Genomic DNA, 21,829 nt, shown 5'->3' with positions numbered 1-21,829 from the left:
TCAGGAGTGAGATAGGGCGGTAACTGCCACAAAGCAAGGGGTCTCTCCCTGGTTTGGGTAAGACGACGATTGTGGCTCTATTAGAAAGGGCGCCCAGAGAACCCTCCTGGCATGCTTCTGAGAGCGCTTCGTGTACTGCCGTGATTGCCTCCTCCCCGGCCCATCTGTAAAATTCGGCAGGGAACCCGTCCTCTCCCTGGGATTTATGGTAAGGGAGGTTTGCGACTGCAGAAAGGCTTTCAAAAGGTACGTAAATGTGTCCATTCTTATTTGCCTCTTCTTTTTAGGTTTGTTCAAAGTGAGTCAATGTGGCCTGGAAGGCTTATCACTACATGTAGCTTTCTGAGCTTCTGTATGTGGGAAACTCATCCTTCTTGGCTCTGATCACCCCCATTTATTGACTGATATTGTTGATTACTGACCGTAATACCCTAGACTCTGCTAACCAGGCCCAGGACCATTGTTCTGTCTCTAAAAGGTATCTGGCATTTGGTGTAATTATAATTAGGTAAGACAAAATACGTGTAGGTCCGTAGTATATGGTAGGACATGTAGGTTTAGAGACCCCAGTAGACATAATGCACTTAAGTGTACACTGCTGTGGTGTCTAGTGTCATTTTAAAGCCAGACCTGCCTTACAGGCTGGTTTTAAAATACAACTATGTCCAAAGTCGACTTTGGAACTAAATGTACTTCTAAGGTCAAAAAACAACGTTTTTAATAGACATAATTCACCACTAAGTTCTGTCCTAGGTTCTCTGAGGGTAGGGTGCCTTATTAAAAAAAGCAGGGACAATATAAAATATGCTTTTTATGCCCTGGTGGGGAAAAACAGCCAGTCGTTTCCCCCACTGTAGCGCTGCTAGCCCCTTGCTAACATGGGAGGCGTATTAAACTTTAATAAAGAACAACTTTTGATTGGAGTTAGATAACAATATGATTCAAAATATCAGAAAATATTTACAATAAAGCCAATAACTTGCCAAGGTCGGATTTATTACAACTATTACATGATTCGTCCTGCTGAAAGCTCCTAAGCTCCTCACCATTGACGTGGAGGACAGATAAAAATCCTCTAATTTTACCTATCTTAAATATTGTTAATGATTTTTAATTTGTTCTAATTGTGTTTAAATCATTTTTTTTCCAAATTACTCTACCTCAATTTTTGGAACAGTTGTTTTTGTGTGACACAAAACAAGGGATACCATTGAGCTGGATCTGGCTAGCCTACTCACTATTACAGAAGCAAAGTTTAGGGACCAGTGTAAGGCTAAGGGGTTACCATTACTGTCCAATTCAAGGGAGACAGTGTTGATAAAATCCTTTACAGCCAGGTGAGAGGACTAGCTGGTAGAACAGACCTCTGACACAGAGGAGGCTCTAGAGATGGAAAGACAAGGGGAGGAAGGCTCCTTAGACCTCAGTGATGAGGAAGATAAACTCCAGTTCACAAACATAGTGACCAGGGTGATGCCTAGAGCTAGTGGGGGAAAAGATCTGTCACAAGAGAAGCAAGCCTGTCGCTCAGAAAGAGAGAGAGCGAGAGAGAGAACTTGAGGCGCAGTAAGCGGACATAGCCCTAGAGAGAGAGAAAAGTTGTCCCTGGACAAAAAGAAGTAGACAAGTGAAAAACAAAGAGATGGTGACAGTGAAGAAGAGACAGGGGAGTCGAGGGGTGGTGGGTTTGACACAAGACTGCCCAAGGGGTTTGCCTCTAAGTATCAGGAGGGTGATGCAATTGATAAGTAGCTGACAGCTTTTTTGAGGGGCCTTAAGATGAGGGAGGGCTCTCAGTATTGGTGTTCACTCCTATGGGAGCTGATTCAAGTGGCAGGAAGAGACAGGCTCTTGATCCTAGGGGAAGAGGAAGCTGAGACCTACCTCACATGATACAAAGCTTGGTCAGAAGAGTTGGTCTCACCCCTGAGCAGTATAGGATGAAGTTTAGAAACAACCAGAAAGTCAGGACCCAATCTTGGGTTGATGTTGTAGACCGCTCAGTGAAGGCATCAGAGGGCTAGATAGAAGGTAACTAGCAAAGTACCTATGTGGGGGGGGGTATACAATGTGTTCATGAAGGAGCACATATTGGCTAATTGTACCTCCTAAAAGTTATACCAGTATCTAGTTGACTCTCAGCTGTCTAGTCCCAGGGAACTGGGTGAGACAGCAGATGAGTGGGTTCACACCAGGGTGATCAAGAAGAACCATGTGGGTGATCATAAAAAAGGGAGGGCAGGTCCCCTCCCAGGGAAAAGTCCTGGGTAAATCTAATAAACAAACAGAAGGAGTCCTCAAAAGGTCCCTAAACACCTGCACAAAGAGAGGGTTCTCCAAGCCATTCCACGTTCAAGGGGGAGGGGTTTTCAGGGAAATTATTTGATGCTACAAAGGCAGGGTAATGTTTTGACTGCTTGTAAGTATAGGTGTAAGGTTGGAAGTTTGCCCGGAAATGAGGAAAGGGTATGCAGAGATGACCTTAGTTTCTGTGGGTTGGGTAGATGTTGCAGCACTGGCAGCCTTACTTCCATATATGGAGAAGTACAGGCAAAGGACTAAGATCAATTGGATTGAGGTTGAGGCTCTAAGGTATACAATAGCCAGTGTGACCGTTGTGGTAGACAAATTGGTTTCCCAGGAGCAGATCCTACCTGGTTCGTTCCAACAGGTTAGCTATGCAGACAGCAGAGCCAAGCTCTATCCTGTGGCAGTGGTGAGCTTGGAATGGGAGGTGCGACTGGTCCTAAGAAGGTAGTTGTGTCTCCTGCCCTCCTGGTAGATTGCTTACTGGGAAATGATGTTGAAGCTTCTGAATAGTCAGAGGTGGAAAGATAGGTCCATGCACAGACGCAGGACCTTCCTGAGAGGGTTTGTGCTGTGACTAGATCACAGACCACACATCAGGAGTGTGCTGGACACTTGGACCCTGGAACAATGGGCCAAGCCTTCCGAAACAAGAGACAGAACAAAGAGTCTGGTGAGCCAGTCCAAACATCTCTGGAGGTCCAGGAGGAATCAAGTCCTGAGGGGGAAGATCTGGCCTCTGAGGATGGGATGCCATCCCTGCAGGATCTGCCCAACTTGGCAGAATAGCTAGAAGCTGGTGAACCCACCAAAAAGGTACTGTGGCAGGGACAAATAGGTTGTTCTATTCTTAAGGGCCTGAAGCAGACTGCCTCCAAACAAGAGAATGGTGATCCCAGTGGATTCCACAGAGTGAATTGGGAGGATGGAGTCCTCTATACTGAGGCCTGGGACTTCACACAAGAGGCAACCAGGAGAGTGGCACCCCCTAGAAGAACAGAGAGTTTCTCCTCACATTGGCTCATGGCATCCCCTTGCTAGGACATGTGGGTCTAACCAAGACCTGGAGCAGGCTGGGCAACAGTTGCTATTAGTCCAGAATGACTTGCCAAGTCAGTGGCAAAACAGGAGGTAATCCAAAGTCAACCTTGTTACCAGTGCCAGTGGTGGGGACTCCCTTTGCGTGGATGGTGATTGATATGGTTGGTCCCCTAGACCCACCAATGGCCTCAGAGAATAATAGATCTTGGTGGTAATCTATCATGCAACAAGCTGCAGATGCACCTAGAATCTTAAGGGTGCACTGCTGTGATGTCTAGTGACATTTTAAAGTCAGACCTGCCTTGCAACCTGGTGGTAAAATAAGCTATGCTCAAATTCAATTTTGGAATTAAAAGTACTTCCAAAGTCCAAAACTTCCTTTTTTTATTTGAGTCAGGCCTAGGTGTCTCAAGGGTAGGATGCCTTCTTATATAAAGCAGGGACAATATAAAATATGTCTTATATGACCTGGTAGGAAAATGAGGCAAAGTTGTTTTACCAATTTTGGTGCTGCTAGCACCATAGGCTAATATGCGAAGGCTTTATTCAAATTTGATAAAATCTACCTTTTGATTAGAGTTACCTAGAAATATGCTTCAAAGTATCAAAATATTAGTTACATTAAATCCAACAACATGCCAAGGTTGGATTTATTATAACTATTACAGGAAAGTAGTTTTAGCACTTACTATCCTGAAGTTACCTAAAGCCTGCTCCAGCTGACCAGCATCACCTGAATTTTCCTGGACTGACCAGGTGCATTGTGGGGGATTGGGCCCAGACCCCAAGAGACCAACCAGAGTGGCTGAACCATTGACAGATGCTGCTGGTAATTTTCTGCACCTCAGAAAACATTTCAGAAGATATCAATTTTGGGAACTTTTTGCAAGAAGACCGGTATCAATGACGAAAGTCAAGCCGCTGTCGTTAAACTGCAAGTCATCCTGCCCACACTGCGTTGTCCCGCTGAAAGCTTGGGAGCGCCTCACCATCAGCACAGAGTATTATGACCTCCAGGACTCAACTCTAGATTCAGGGACCCGATTACTCAATGTTGAAAAGAAAAGTTCCACAAAAGTGACTAAGGGCCTGATTTATAGTTTAGCAGAGGGGGTTACTCCATCGCAAAAGTGATAGATATCCTGTCTGCCATATTACGATCTGTAATAGCCTATGGAGATCATGATAAGGTGGATAGGATATTTGTTACGTTTGTGACAGAGTAACCCATCCACCAATCTCTAAATCAAGTCTGAGGTGCGTAGTTAAAGTCTTCATTGCAGTTTGCCTAAAACTTTCAATTGCCCTAGTCCATCATAACCAGATAATCACAGTTGGTGCTTTATGCTTTTTGGGCCTCGAATGTACATTTTTTATTTAATCTTTGAAAACTCATAACTCCGGTCCCCTTCATTGACTTTTTGTTGTTTTAGTGTCATTTAAAATATTTAAATATTCTTTATTTTTATAAATTGGTGTTGTATTTTTATTGTGTTGTGCCTTTTACTTATTTACTGTTTTGGTGATATTAAATGCTTTACACTTACCTATCTCCTAAGTTAAGCCTGACTGCTCTTTGCCAAGCTACCAAGGGTTGAGCAAGGATTACATTATTGAGACTTAACTGGACCTTATTAGTGATAGTGGTGTTATTACTAGCTGAAGGTAGATAGCTCTACCTACTAATTATCCCACTTTTCTACACTGTGTTGCTGATATTTTTTTGTTAGTATGATTGATGTCAGCCTAATGTTAAAATATTGTGCCGATCTTGCACTCTCTTTTAGCTGTTATCATCATTCAAAGTGTTAGTTCTCCAGGACCTAAGCCCTGCATATGCACACTCCAAAGGGTAAATACATCTCATGTTTGTCATACAATTAAGCCTCATTTGTGTGTAACATATATGTACAGTCAGGAAAAACCTGGCACATAGACCAGAGCCATCATCAAAATGGGAATTAAAGAGCACAGAGAGCAACATAAATAATTTGGCCATCAAATGAATGTATGAAGGAGGAAACAAAGCCAGGCATCTTCCACAAACCAAGGGGCATATTTATACTCTGTTTGCGCCAAATGTGCGTCAAACATTTTGATGCACATTTGGTGCAAACCTTGCCCCATATTTATACTTTGACACCCGACCCCACAGACGTCAAAATTCCTCTGTGTGTGTCATTTTGTGGATGCGGGAAACCACCTTGCATTAATGACATGCAAGGTAGGATTTAAGGCCTGTGCGCCTTATTTATACTCCAGCGTCATTTCGACGCACAGGAGGGGGCGGGCCTTAAAAAACAGCGCCTAGCCTGATGTGCGCCGTTTTTTAACGCCTGGGTGAGGACAGGCGTTAAGGGACCTGTGGTCTCACTTCCATGGTCTCTGACCATGGAAGCAGTCCACAGGTGCCCTTCCCTGCCCCCAGGGACACCCCCTGCTACCCTTGCCCACCCCTGGACGACACCCATGGATGGGGGACCCATTCCAGCTAAGTACAGGTAAGTTGGCGTAAGTATTATTATTATTTTTTTAAGTGGCATAGGGGGGCCTAATTTGGGCCCCCCTACATGCCACTGTGCCCAATGACAGAGGTCCCCTGGGCATGGCCATTGGGCAAGGGGACATGACATGTCTTTGCTAAGACAGGAGTCATTTCAATGGGGGTTGTGCACAAACAATGGCGCAAGTCCGGTTTGAGCCATGATTTTTTACTCAAACCTGACTTGCACCATTTTTTGACACACAACCCCCATTTTCCCAAACACCGGCGCTGCCTGGTTTGAGTCATTTTTTTGTTACTCCGACCAGCCCGCAGCGCCGGCTAACGTCAATCCTTAAATAAGGTGCCTGCATAGCACGTAGGAATGGCGTTAGCCGGAGTTAAAAAAAATTACGCAAACCAGCGCCAGCGCTGGTTTGCGTCAAAAAGTATAAATATGGGCCCTAATGAATTAATAGTTAAGTTAAGTGAATAGAGCCATGATTGGAAGTGCATTACAATTAAATCTTTCACACTCATCTCCACCGTGCACAACCATATGAGTACAGTGCTTCTTCAGAAAACCAGCCAAACACTGCAGGAGGATGTGCAACTAGCAGCAAAATGGAAAGGGTCAACAGTAGTCAGCAATATTTTCATCCTATTCTAGGGGAATATCCATTTGTATAGACAGTAAAATCCCAATTGTGGCTGCAGCTGAGGATCAGGACCCAGAGGGACACTATCTAATGGTTAGCAGCACTTTGAATGACAGGGCAAAGGGTATGCTGAATATTTACGCCCCCAATTTGGTAGAAAAGTTATTTTTCCTGGTCTGCAGGAGCTGGAGCTCTTGCAGCTGAGAAGACCTTAATTGTGTTATGTTGCCTGAGAAGATAGGCTATCCTGAGAAGAATAGGTAGACACCAATGAGCAAAGACTGACTGAAGAAATCCCAATGAAAATGGTGCAGAAAGATGACAAACTGTGAGCAGATAGACAAGTATGGCATGAAATGATGGACCGACTGCAATGAATAAGGAGGGGCCTCCCTCACAACATGATGTTTCACAACCTTAGAACTTATTCTCTTTTGGAATTGATGGTTGGGATCTCATGTGCCAGTTTTGAAATGACCTTGTTGTTGAAATAAAATTAATAATTGTGTTAAAAAAAATCTACATTTGGCCATGATGAGCTTGCCAACTACTGGCACATCACTCACTTAGCAAGGACCACTGCCTGCTCTTAAAAAATTAAACTTCAGGGCTTCCGTTTTTTTAAATGCATCCCATTTTCATTAAGAAAAAGGGGCTGCATTTAAAAAGAACACATTGCTTTATTAAAATGCAGTCACATACATAGTGGTCTGCTGACCTAAGCAGGTCATCATCACTGTGTTGGCTGTGTTTCCTAATAAGTCAGAATTTTGACCTACTTCATTAGTATTCAAAGGTGGGTTGATTTGTGTGTCATTAGAATTCACTATCTAAAATTTGGACATTTCCTGACATTAGCCATTGCCTTTTCCTACACAATTAATGAATTGTCATTCCTAACTTTTGTACATGTGGCCCCGAGTTCTGCATGTCTTACTTTATTTTACAGGCCTTTTTCTGTGATAAATGTCTACAGGATTGACCTGTTGGAATCTATCTGGGGAAATCTCAGAGGGTGTGATAATTCTCATTCAAAATCTAATCCCAGTCCTTGTGTAAACAAGCATTTGCATGGTAGTTGGAATTTAGGGCCAGATGTATTACAGTTAGCTTTTGCAACTCACAAATTGCAATTATTAGTGACTCGCAATCTGCGAGTTGCAAAAGCTGATGTCCAACAGTGGGTCAGAATTCGCAAATGGTGCGCAAGGGACCTGCCTCATTAGTATTTATGTGGCAGGCCACAATTTGCGACCTATTTGGGAATGGTCAGCACTCAGAGGGATGGTGGCCTGCTGGGGTTAAAAAAATGGGTTGCATTACAAAACAAAAATGAAAAGTTGCATTTTCATTTCATCATTTAATTTGGCAGCCAAGCCCCAATGCAGCCTTGCCCGAATGCAGGATCTGAAAAAATGTTGGCACCCCCATTCACAAATGGGAAGGGGACACGCTTGGGGACCCCTTTCCATTTGCATATGGTTTACCACTAGTTTGAAATTGGTGGTAACTGCGATTGTTTTGTAACCCAATTCCTGGTCGCAAAACAATCATACATCCCCTTGCAACTCGCTATTAGGAAGGGACGCCCTTGGCATGCCCCTTCCTAATAGTGAGTTGCAAACCCTATTTTGCGAGTCTGTAATAGGTTACAGACTCACAAAATGGGGGTCGTACATGGTGCAAGGCCATTTAGTGGTTGCAAATGGCAACTTTTGCTGTTTGCAACCGTTAAATACCTTTGTACCTCTGGCCCTTGGTCCTGCACTTGTAACCAGGGCCTAAGTCTAAAGCAATGTACTGGATACATCCATACCCCAAGTCCATCCATTTATGTATACACACAACTTGGCCCTGTTTGATCCTTAGGTCATGCTGAAATCTTACAAGGGAACCTTGTACTTTTTATAGCCCTTTACTATTCATTTAGTTGCATCAGGAGGACTTTTACTGTTGTACATTGTTGAATAGTTTGATTTCTTGAAAACATTTTGAAACTCAGATATGATTTTCTTTAGATACCCTGGTGCATACTTACAGGGTTTTGGCATAGGACAGCTCAACAAGTCATCTTGCAGTGCTGCCTTACGCCAAAATGAAAGGGCAGCAATGCACTGTATTTATGCAATACAGTGCATTACTGTCCTTTCCCCTTTCACTGGCCCTGTTTTGGCAGCCTAGCCCCAATGCAGCCACTCTTACAGCATGGTGCAAGGGTGCTTTTGTAGCTGGAAAGCTGGAAGGATTGGAATGGGCACCTTCCTGCACAAAAACAATCCTGGGAGGCTTTTTCCCTCTTTTTTGTGATCAGCAGAACACACATGGAAAGGGGAAAAAATTAAGAAATATAAATATATTCCTCCTTGTTACGCCTTGCCTCAGAAGTCGTAAGGTTTTGGTGCATCCCCATGTTTCCGCGGTTTGTAAATCTGGAGAAGCAGATGGTGTTGTGTGAGAACACCCACCACAATCCCATGGAATGCGTCTCAAGCGCAGAGTAAGGAAATGCAGCGATTTACGCTGCCTTGCTTTACTACATATGTATGAGGCAATTCAAAGCCAGACAAAATGATTTTATGCGACTGGAGCGTCACAAAAAGTGAAGCTCCGGAAGAGCAAGGGGCTCATAAATATTTCTCCTTCTGTAGATCTTTCCGAAGGTAAGAGTTGCAAATCAAGCCATTCCACCAAAGGCCCTCCAAGGTTATCTCTAAAGAAACTAGTCTTGCCTTCTTGATCATCATTTTCATAGAGTGTTGGAGTGTGGGTCTTTTCTCCCATAACTTGCCATTCACATTGCAGACAAAAGATTACCTAGTTCAGATTGCAATATCGCTCTGGCTATTAGAACTACACTACTTTCATTGACCAGAGATGACATCCCTATCAATGATCTTCATAATGTCACAACAGCTCAGGTGCATTCATGTGAAATTACAGAGGCGATCCCAACATAGTAATTTCCATTGTAGTTTTTGATTCATCATTTTAGGTACAGTAAGAATGGAGTGACAAGGAGGTTCAACATGGTGCTAATTTCTAGGAGCAGTTTTCACTTGTTACCTGTTTCTTGAGACTTATGAGACTCAACTTCACAACTTGTTGATAAATAATAATGGGTTCCTTATATAGCACTTCATACCACTTTTCCAATTTTGTCATGCTGTGATAAGAGGTTTCACTATCTCCTAATTTAATCCTGTTTACCTGCTCTATTTTAGAAGTATGAAATGCTCACAATGCAGCATTTCTACATCTTGTTGTGGTGCCAAAGTGCTTTGCAGGCCAGGGATTGATCACTGCTTCTGATGTGGCTAGATGAGAGTAAGAGTTTTGTATTGGTATCAACTATAGGTGTTAGCTTTTAGTGTTCTGTATGATGTTCAGTGAGTGTTCACCATGTTGTGCAGCTGTGTTTTATGGATATGAAGTTGAGAAGAGGAGCAGGAAGCTGAGTTCAAAGCAGCATATGGAAAATAGACAAAGAGGAAGTTACCAACCAGGCAAGATTTTGGTCATCGAGGTACTTGAGTATTGGTTATGGGAAAGCCAGGACAGTATAGCTGTATCTGATTTTCTGGACCAGTTTATTCCATGTTTTCCATATTAGTACAGTGAATCAGCTACCTCCCATTAGGGTTTTGTTGTAAGTGTTAAATATCAGCTTCAGGGCATTGTTTAATCTCAGGTTTCACTTTAGGTTGTGGCATGTGTTTTAATTGTAAGAAGGGAAGCTCCTGGTCGTTCAACACTCTTTGGGATGAGCAATGTAGAGCAATGCAGGCATTCTAAAGAATATTCTTCTGGCCACTGCTATGCAGTGTGGCACATTCAGGTCAGGGGTAATTTGGTTCCCTCTGTGTAGGATGAGCATATAGCTAGCTGCAATATTTTGCATTCATTATAGTTTGGAAGCTGATTTTCTAGTTTGTCCAAAGTAGTTTCAATTTACATAATCCAGTGTTGATCTCACTAGCACAGTAGATTTCTAAGTCCTGTGTGGGAGCTCTATATAGCGGTAAAACCATTTTAAAATATTCGTTATGTAAGATTAGACTCTTGCCACTTTATAGGCATGAGATTTTGGAGTCTATGATGCAAGGTATTTTACTTCATTTATTGGCGTAGATGGCTATTCTAGATCCTGGGCCAAGATGACAAGGGTCATAGTTTTGCCATGATCCACAGGTGAGTATTTCTAATTATTGAGGGGCTAACTTTATAGTGATTCCCTAGAATTCATTCTTACCTTTCTAAGTGGCATGCCTGGAGTACAAAACATCTACTTTCATAAGCAAATTAGATGGGTGAAAATAATTGGAAAATAATGGTGGATCATTTTCCTAACCTTTCCTAGCTAGAGATACAAAATAACAATGCTATTCACACGTAGGCCTGTTCATGGAAATTCTAGTATTACCTACACAGTTAAGTCAATTCTTGGGTAAATAATCACTATGATGGCATCCTATTCCCAAAATATAGTATGCTACAATTGCCTATATTAACCTTTCAGCCCTGTGTGTTAACAAGGTACACTTTAAGGGTGATCTGTCTAATATATAAAAATCATATTTCTGACATGACAAAGACATATTTCCGTAATAACAAATATTGTGGTATTGTGGACCCTGGCTTATAATTAAAACAAAAACTTTAAACTTTTTAACAATTAAAACAATACAGTGTGCAGTGCTAGAAAGAATACTGCCCATATTTGTGAACAATTACACACAGTAAAGCTAGTACACCAAACAAGTGTACTAGTCCCAGAATGCACTACAATAACACCCGAAGGCCTACAAAATGGAAGATGTGGTTAAACCTGTTTGACAATGTTCACCATGTTTCATATGTTTGAACATTTCTTGTTATTATCAGTCAAATGGTACTGTCTCAAGCAGTGAATAGTCCAAATGTTGCTTCACAATTGAGCTTGTGTATATACAAAAGTCACTTGTGGTGTCACGTGAAGTAATACAAATTTCAGGCTGAGACCCAATGCATTTCGAGTGTGAACCTTTCATCAGGGGTAGCTCTGAAAAAATGCAATAACCTGAAGTCAGGTGCAGACAAATCCTTAATTGCATTAGAGCATCTTATGGCAAGAACTAGCCAACTAATCAAAATAAATGTGCCAGAAGAGCTAAATGTGCTTACTACCTCAACATGCACAGTCTATCATGGTGACCACATTCTATGCAATGCCCAAGACACATGACACCATGCTGATGAGACACCAACATGTGCCCTCACTATTACAGATGTACTTAGTGACCCATGCTTCAGGCCACCCATAAAAACATGCAGAAAAATACATGCAGAAAAGTGAATTTGTAGACAAATGAGAAAAATGTGCGTGAAAAATAAACGTGACTTACTCGACACAAACAAGCAGGCTAGAGTGCCCATGGTGCACTATAAAGCACGTCTTCCCTTCATCATACAGCAACCAGATAACCCCTGAAGTTAGACTGCAACAATAGTAAAATCTGTGTCCAAGACGCTTTGTGAAAAGACATTATATGCAATGCAAAGTTAATAAAGAGAGATCTGTTGATAACAGTGTTGTCACTTCTTGAACTGTGAATGTAATACCTTGTATCCCAACTGGAGGTTTAGATTTCGGTGGGACACTGCTCGTAAACACCAAAACTATAAATATAAAAGACACATTTCCTTGCCATATTTCTTAAATTTAAAATGCAGTCCAGCCAGAACATAGTGCTTCTACTAGTAGCCATGTGCTTCTGTCTTATATGTAAGTACTGTATATACACACTGTAGCTCACCTTTGGCATTTCATTTCCATGCCACTGGTGCATTTTCTGCACCATCTGTCATAGCCTTCTAGTGAAGATAACTAAGCCAATTAGGGGAAATCAATTTAAGGCCAAAGTAAGATTTCCTATACCTTGGTTAAGTATTCAGCACTTCAATGCAGGCAGCACATAAAGAGGATTGTTGTGTCCTACATAGTCTCAAATGAGTCTATCCGGGCACACATAGTGAGAGATGGCTAAGGCTAAATTGAGTCTTGCCCCTGTATATTGAAACAAGCAAGTCCATCTACACATAGCTAAAGTCAAACATAAAATATAATTTGCTAGTAGTAGAAGACATGAGACACCTTGCTACAGCATAGATAATCACAGAGAGATTAGTCATATCTTACTCCTTCCTCTCCCACCAACCACTTCTATGCACTTCCATTGAATCAGTAAGAAAAATCATAAAGCAGGCTCATTATATACTAGAGCCCAAATTTCCTTCTGCTCTTATGTTCTCTGTGCACTCTGCACTGGTAAGTGAACACAAATCGCTGAACATTGGTAAGTTAGATTTATAAAGCGGTTCAGTGGTTATACTGTATGAGTTTTTTAGGCTTGCACAGCACACGTTCTGTGCTGTGTTGAGTTGTGTTAAAGATATTTTAATGCATGTAAAGTGGGTGTTACCAAACAAAACCATTACAAGTCAACACAGTGGTAATTCCATATGTCACACAAACTCAGGCAATGCAGTGTTATGCTTAAATTGCATCAGGAACCAACACATGGGACTAGCTTTTCACCAGTATAAAAAATAATTCCCTAACACATTTTGTTAAACCATTTTCATCCATGGAGATCATTGTTCTGCAAGTGAGTGACTGTATCTGGCAATTTCAACTACAGAGAAGTAAGAAGCAGAAACTCTACAGATTGAAGAAAGAAAATATATTTGCTTAAATGGACAAAATTGGACCAATTCTGTAATCAAAGACTGGTTGCTAACTGGTAATCCCACCCATTTGAACCTAATGTCAGTACTTCATTTGATGGCCTTTGGATTCTTCCAAAGTGCTTATGCCAAATTTGAAGGTGTTTCACTGAGTGCCTTACATATATTACTCCTCAGTTACTTCATATCCCATATATTATGACATTTCCTCAGGTTTTGGGAGCAATAGATTACACTCATGACCAATAGCTACCACCTGCTCCAAAGGTACACATCTACAGGTACAGGAAGCACAATTAGTCTATCAATATGCTGTGTAAAGTTGAATTTATGCAGGTTTATGATACCTGTAGGTCTAAATAAAGCTTTAACTATCCTCATGCCAAATGTATTTCAAACAAATTCTGTGAACTAAAAGTCATGTTTTTTATTGTAACTTAAGCATGCTTTTCATTCATTTAGATTCAAGGCAAAGTGATGTTGGAAATTATCAACCTTATTACATTTTCTTCCCACAAATTCTTTCATTTGCAATCTTCACATAAAGAGAAAACGTCCAAAAAAAGATTAAAAAACATTGGTAATTACTCACACTTATAACTGGACACATCTGCAACATTTAAAGATAGATAGTTGTAATATTTGCCACTTCTTTACATTTATAATACAATTGGTTGGGTAGTATATTTTCACATAGTCTGTCATCCCCTAGACAAGTGTGGTTTACCAGTTCATAATGTGAACACTGTGCCCTGGCCGAAAATGTAATTCTTCAAAACAAATGTGCTGCAACAATTGGATTTAATGCAGCATTAAATATTTGATGAATAATTTAAAATAGAAAATCCAGATATAGATCTTGGGGAACATAATGGTGTGTGATTTCTACCAAACAAACATCTTGCATGCTAACTATCTATTTGTTTATAAATTCTTATGTAAAAGAAAGATTAACATTTTCCCTATAATTAAATAAACATGTATTACCGCTGGAATCGTAGGCATTTAACACAGCCTTTACATTATTGATATAAAACAAAAGTAAGACAAAAAAGAATCAGGTTCTACTTACTATAATGCAGATTTTATTATATTCTGATAGTGAATCTCTCTTTATATATCTATCTATATATATATATATATATATATATATATATATATATATATATATGTCAAAAAAATAAAAAGGTAGTACTCGCACACTCAGGATTCAAGGAAAAGCAAAAATTATTTTAATACAAACACAACGCGTTTTGGCTGACACAGCAGCCTTGATAATTACCACCACTGAACCATGATAATGGACATGATAAGGTACTGTCTGACTAATACATTTTTCTTGTTCAATGGGATCCTATACCAACAGATCCTTGGGACTGCGATGGGAACATGTTTCGCTCCCAGTTTTGCCTGCCTTTTTTGATGGGAAGGGACAATTTTTAAGGATGAGGAACGATACCCAGGAGCTAGCCAGGCAATTAGGTGGCTGAGATACATTGATGACCTTTTCATTATTTGGAAAGGGACGAAAGAAGAGGCCATACAGTTCGTTGGTGAGTTAAATAATAATGATTTGAATATTGGTCTGACCTACAATATAAGTAGATCTTCAATTGAATTTTTGGATGTTTTGATAAAGATCAGTGAGTAGAAGATCACCACTGAACTGTTTCGTAAGAGTACTGCAGGCAACAGTCTACTACATGCTTCTACTGGTCACCCAGAAAATTTAAAATGGAGTATCCCCTATGGAGAATTATTAAGAGCTAAAAGAGTTAGTAGCACTGATGAAGTTTTTGAAGTAGAACAGAGATGATTAAGAGATTCAAACAGCGGGGTTATCCTGAATGGGTAATCAAAAAAGCAATTGATAAAACAAAGGGGATTCAAAGATCTGACACCCTATTTGACAACACTATCAAATCAGAAAGGGATGATGAGGAAGGGACCCGACTTATTATAACATAGAATGAAGATACGAGACAGATCAATAACATTAGCTCAAAAAATTGGAAAATCTTGAAAAGTGACCCTGTTATTGGAGATACAATACAACAAAGAATGCAGATTTCTTATAGGAGAGGACGTAGTTTACATGATATGTTAAGATCGAATGATATTACTACAATTCCACAATTGAGACAACATAATTTACAAGGTTTCTTTCCATGTGGACATTGCAAGGCATGTCGCAATAGCGTTATGCGGAAGCAATATGCTGTATGCAAACCTGGGAAAGTCAGGCAAATTAATCAGTTTATAACGTGCAGTACTTCATTTGTGATCTATATATTAGAATGCCCGTGTCTAAGATGGTATGTTGGTAGTACCAAACACAGGGGGTTATTCTAACTTTGGAGGAGTGTTAATCCGTCCCAAAAGTGACGGTAAAGTGACGGATATACCACCAGCCGTATTACGAGTTCCATAGGATATAATGGACTCGTAATACGGCTGGTGGTAAATCCGTCACTTTACCGTCACTTTTGGGACAGATTAACACCTCCTCCAAAGTTAGAATAACCCCCACAGTGTTAAAAAACGGATTTACAACATATGCGTGCGATTACATCTAATGATGAGCATTATCCGGTAGCAAGGCATTTTAAGGAAAGACATAACTCTGATTGTACTAAGTTATCCTACTTTGGTATTTAACATGTTTCTCCATGTCACAGAGGAGGTAACAGAGAATTGACATTGAGGAAAAAAGAGTCTAAATATATTTTAGAATGAGAGACTAAGACCCGAAAGGATTGAATGTGGGGGAAGAACTGAACACTCATTTATATGATAACTACTAAGACTTATAGATTTTGACAGGGTAATATAAATTGTTATAAATTGTTCAGATTTTTTACCTAACTGCCATAATTTATTATAAGTATAATTTATTTGTATATGTAAATAACATTTTTTTTAGAGATGGATTGGATTGGTAATGGTGTTATGGTTGATTAGGTATTTAGTTACTGACTAATGTATTCATTGAGATATCTATTTATTTACCTATTTATATTTATATTTATAAATATATGTAATTTTCTTTCAGATGTGATGGGTCGGATGGAAATCTATTGTCATCATTCTCTCTATATGTCACGTTATTGTTGGGTGATCCTCCTTGCAGACTTTCAGATAAGAATATTTTGATTATAGCAATGTAGTTAATCTGATATGTTTTTTTGACAGTATTTATGTAAGTGATACTTAATTTTTGCAACCATTTAGGTAGGAATACAGAGTTACAGTGTCTGATGATTTGTTATCTGTTTTTATTCCTATTGAGACTCTAATCTATAATATTTTATTATCTATTTTATGGTCCGGGGGAATATTAACCTCATTATGTTACATTGTCTTTTGTTTTATTTCTTTCCTTTTCTAAGGGCAACATATATTGAGTCAAGTTAAAATGTAGTAATATAAGCTAGAGTTGCTGTATATGTAATGAGGTTGTGTTGTGTGGGTTTTCATTTGAATCACTTGTCTATTGTCTTATTTCTATGTTTTTGATGAGACAGTATTTAGTGGAGGTTTAGTGGTGGGAATTATCACGTGACCAAGGCTGCTGTGTCACCCGAAACGCGTTGTGTTTGTATTAAAATAATTTTTGCTTTTCCTTGAATACTGAGCGTGCGAGTACTACCTTTTTATTTTTTGATTTATGAATTACCGGCTTGCTCGTGCCGGTTCTCGCACCACCCCTCTTGGACCGATTATGTTCTATTTTCGAGCATTTGGATTTACTTTTACATATATATATATATATGTGAATATATATACTTTTAACCCAGGGGGCAAGAATATATGCAAGTATGTGTTTGATTTGCCTGATTTTTGTAACAAAACCCAACGCAAAGGTTTAAGGCAAACATTTTCAAGGCATTGTCATTAAAACTTGTGTTGAATTATAACCCAAACTAACACAGCGCAACACAATGCCCTGCCTTTTAATACCTTGAGTCAAGTGGGTATTCTTTAGTTGGTGGATGTGCTTTCATACCCAACCACACATGGCACTGGACATAAAGACCTCTCTACAAAGATTTATAGAGAGTGATAAGCCAAACCATCCTGCCCCTACCTGCGGCAGGTGTAGCAGGTTGAAAATGTGGTCATTTGTCATTGCAGTTTTTTTGTTTTCATGTGTGCTCAATTCATTGAAGGATAACTTGGTGCTAGAAGGGAGCTCATCATACACAGAAACTCTGCTGAGCACAACATTGGATTACAATCCCCATGAGCGCTTTGAGTATGATCAATCATCTTTGGGATGGTACCTTGGTTTATGGAGGAGGTTTATGCTGGTCTTTTTTGTTTAACAGGGCATTTGCTTGAGGTTCTCCTGTTCCAAAAGGACTGGGTAACTGTTCCTCCTGGCTGTAGTATATGAGCTGGCCTTTTGTCTTACAGGTTGGTGCCTTACTGAATTATGTTTTAGGATACACTTTTTTCTTTCTTTTTCCTATTTTACTAATGCATCTTACTGACCCTGCTTTTTTGTTATTCTCTTTCTTATCTTATAGCACTATGATTTCTCTTTTCCTCAGTACTGATGACGGCCCTTAAATAGATAGGGGTTGAAATGTCGACTATTACCACAGCTAATTGTGGCTAATATTGTTGAGCTATTACCTTTGAATGACATAGCAGGGATTTCTTAGGCACGTCCTGGAATGACTCTTTAAGACGTTAGCCCATCAGCTCTTTTGTATATATTTCATCACTGCACATTTCACAAGTGGTTTATTCACCTACACATTGAGTTAACCTGAACTACATTTTACTTTGAGAATTGTGGTTGCTGTTACTAAAAACTTAAAACATTAATATAATTGTATATATGAGTTCTCCCCTTTTTATGTAATTATCCCTTTCTTTTTAAAATGTTGACAAATGGTCCCTGTTGAAACAGTGTTGTAGATATTTGAAAGACCACTGGTAACATTTAATTTACACACTCTGAGCATATGGTATATCAGCCTACAAGGGACTTACAAGTATATGAATATGCCAAGAGATTATAAGCCAATTTAAGGGAGTTTTAGGGAGAGAGCACAAGCACTTTGGCACTGGTTATCAGTGGCAAAGTGCACAGAGTCCAAAGGCAAACAAAAGCAAAACTCTATCACAAAGTTGGAGGAGGAAGGTAAAAAATACTTTGGGGTGACCCTATAGATAGGGTAATTTCCAACATAGTCTCTATGAAGGAAGTAGCAATAGGATTACCGAAGGATGAAATCTCTCCCTCATCAAAAGAAGTATGATCAGCTCTATTGAAATGAATACAGCACCTGCTTTTGACCAGCAAAATAAAAAATGACTTTTTCCAAACTCTTCTGCATCTGCTACTGCACCTGAATCAAGAGCATGTAAGCTTTTCACCTGACTTCAAAATAAATACTTAGTTCCTCATGGCACTCACTGTGGATACTACTGACACTGCTTGCCTTTCTGCTCTGGATTGGTTTTGTCATTGTTTTCTTCCTACTGATACATGGTCACTATCTTCCTGAATGCTCTGCTATTGAACTGGTGGATGTGGTTTTAAAACCTCAGCTGTTCCAGTTCCTCTTGGGATTGTTTGGGATAATGTATTGTGTGATATATCTGGTCCTATTGTATTCAAAGCATCCATGAATTATATTGTTATACTGGGGTTGTTTCTGATGACTGGGATGTAAAAACAATTGATTATCCGCTTTCTGAGTAGGAATATTACACTGTTTCTAAAGCGAAGATGCTTATATCACAACTATGAAATATGGGGAAATGTTTTGTTATCACCATTACGGACTTCATTTTCTGCACTGAGCTGGTACCTCAAGAGTGGACCGTAATTGCACAGAATGGGAACATTGTCCAACTTTGCCAGTGGGGAGTTCTAAAACATAGGTAGAAAGGTTTGCATATCTTACTGGGTGTGGTGCTAAAAATGCTGAGTCCTATTATTTTAAATTACTTACCTCAAAAGCAAGAAAAATATTGCTGACTCCAAATTGATTTTTTCTGATTCCTTTGTTTCCCAGTTGGCCGTTGAGTGCTATGAGTTTTTGAAGAACTCTTCTGATTTAAAGAGCAACTGGGGAACACAAGATTGGCAAATACAGGGCAGGGAAGCTTTATTTAGAGAATTCCTTATTCCGTTACAGATGATATTTTCAAATGACACTGCTCACCAAACAACTTGTCTTTGGTTAGCAAAAATAAAAGAACTGAACGAGTCCAGTATTCCCACCGTTGTGAAATTTGACAATAGGCAAAAAATCTTCAATGTCACTGAAGAACAGCTAAATAGTTGGGTCCAGAATGGTACCTTTAATTGGCCACTTTAAGTCCCAGAGGTTGCTAATTGTGGCCAGTTCACACAAATGGTGTCATGCACATTTTATCAACTCTACCCAGGTTTTTACAGTGAGCCAAACGAACCCTAGTTACATCACCACACAACACTCTTGTCTTGTCACAACATTCAGTGGGGGCAAACTGTGCCAACAATGGTTAAAATCCTCCACATTACCAGCTGTAAAAGAACACCATAGTCTCCTTTCAGATGAAGTAGACTTACAAGATTTCTTGCTAGGCCCTAGAAACGTTTCTTATATACATTAGAACATTGGAATTTTGGCAGCTCCATTGAAAACAATGGAGTGCTCCGGGCTTTTAATGGCAGGTAAAAGCCCACAGCGCCAACATTCCAATCTTCTTTGTTCACAGCAGCAGCTGTGAACAAAGCCTCACGGAGCCTGAGGGGATTTTAATCCCCTCGGACTCTGTGAGGACTTTGTTTTATTTAGGAGAACATTCTGCCGCCTAATGGCAGAATGTTCTAATAGCCTTAGAACTCGCCATAGCGGGCTCTACCGGCTATTAAAGGCCCTCTCCCTTGTTAAAGGCCCGAGCCGAAACGCGGGAGCGGGCCTTTAAAAGCTGGTAGAGCCCGCTACGGCGGGTTCTAAGGCTAGAATATATTATATATAATGAAATATGGAAGTTTTCAGAAATAGAAGCTGCAGCCCAATTAAGGCAAATTGATAAGGAAAACATGGAGAAAGCTCTAGCCATTATCGAAGATGGGATGAACACATTGTTTAAACGCATTTACACACTAAATAACATTGTGTCAATTGCCATTGACATCTTTCAAAATGACGTGTCACTTTTATACCACGGACAGAGTCAGCTTAGCTCCATTATGTAATTGGGGTGGATATTACAAGTTCTTAAAAGTGGCTTTGTGCCTTGGCAGCACATTAACTCTAAGGAGTTATTTACTGCATTTAATTTTACATGACAGCAACAGATAATCAGTAAGAAAGAGGAGGGTTACATCATGCTTCACATCGTAAAGTTAGAAAAATTGCCTTTTACTGTGAGGGAAATTCCATCGTCAATATGGTTAACACATGGAGTGATTAATTTGCTCATTTTACCTTTCCAATTCACTTTGTGTTTAAGACATTTACCTGTAGGCAGATTTGAGTGGTTAGAAGACACTTACATCCATGAGGTGTGAAAGTTACCTCTCCTTTGCAGATGTCTGAACAGAGAAACAGAGTTCTTTCTCGGTGGAAGGGACTGTGAGACTTCTGTAATTCATTCTTTGATTCGTAAACAGATGTCCTTGCAGGGCACATGTAATGTGACCATGGCAAACTTGGCTTGTTATCTGAATGTTATTTCTGTTTCTTTGATTCACCCAGTGTTTCAAATACTTTTGAATGGAAGTTATTTAATGCTGAGTGTTGAAGGCTGATGTGGTATGAAACCTGGAACTGCCTACATGATTTGGGTTTCTCAAATTGTAACTTGCTACAACAATGTGTTATTCCCCCAAATGTATAAAGTAAAAGTAGCAGAATTATGGCCTAACATTGCTACTTCAAATGTAAAATTTGACCAGCTGAGCAGAATGAAGGCTCTTTTGTTTCAAAAAATGTGGCTCTTACATCAGCCTGAGAGACCTGTGTGACCTCCAAGTAGGAAGGTCATATGCAACAATACAGTCTCAATCAAATAAAAACTTCTCCAAACATTTTGGAGAAATGGTGAGCAGGATTTTTAATGCATCTAATACTGCTGGTATTGGGCACTTTTTTAAGATTGTTGGTTCAGGGTTTGTAACACTTTTCAGAATGTGTTCGGAGTTATACCTTCAGCCATCTATTCACTTTTTCTGAGTGTCTTTGGTGGATTCCAAATAACTTTGGCACTAGTTGGTGGTGTTCTTCTGTTGCTAATTTTGATTCGCAATGGCTGTCCATCTCACCAAAGTGGAGTGATAGAGCTCGCACCTGCCGAACTGTGTTGTGAATGCATGATGCAGTATTTCAGAACATCACTGCTGGAGGAACCCAAATTGAATTGGTCACTGTCATTCAATTGGTCACTAGCATTCAGACCGGTTCTCACATGTGTGCAGACAATTTTCTGTTGCGTGTGGTGCTTTTTCAAACCTGCGCTGGAGGTGTGTCTTGCTGTCCTTCTTTGGACACAGATCTCTTAATGCTCTTGATGAGGGTTTATTCACAGACATGCCCATTGAGACTGTGCTTGTTATACAATGCCTGGCATCCAATGAGCCACCCATTGAGGATGTCATGGCTCCTTGTGC

The sequence above is a fragment of the Pleurodeles waltl genome, chromosome 1_1 (genome assembly GCF_031143425.1).
Source record: "Pleurodeles waltl isolate 20211129_DDA chromosome 1_1, aPleWal1.hap1.20221129, whole genome shotgun sequence".
In the NCBI taxonomy this organism is placed as follows: Eukaryota; Metazoa; Chordata; class Amphibia; order Caudata; family Salamandridae; genus Pleurodeles; species Pleurodeles waltl.
Note: the sequence above shows the minus strand (reverse complement) of the source record.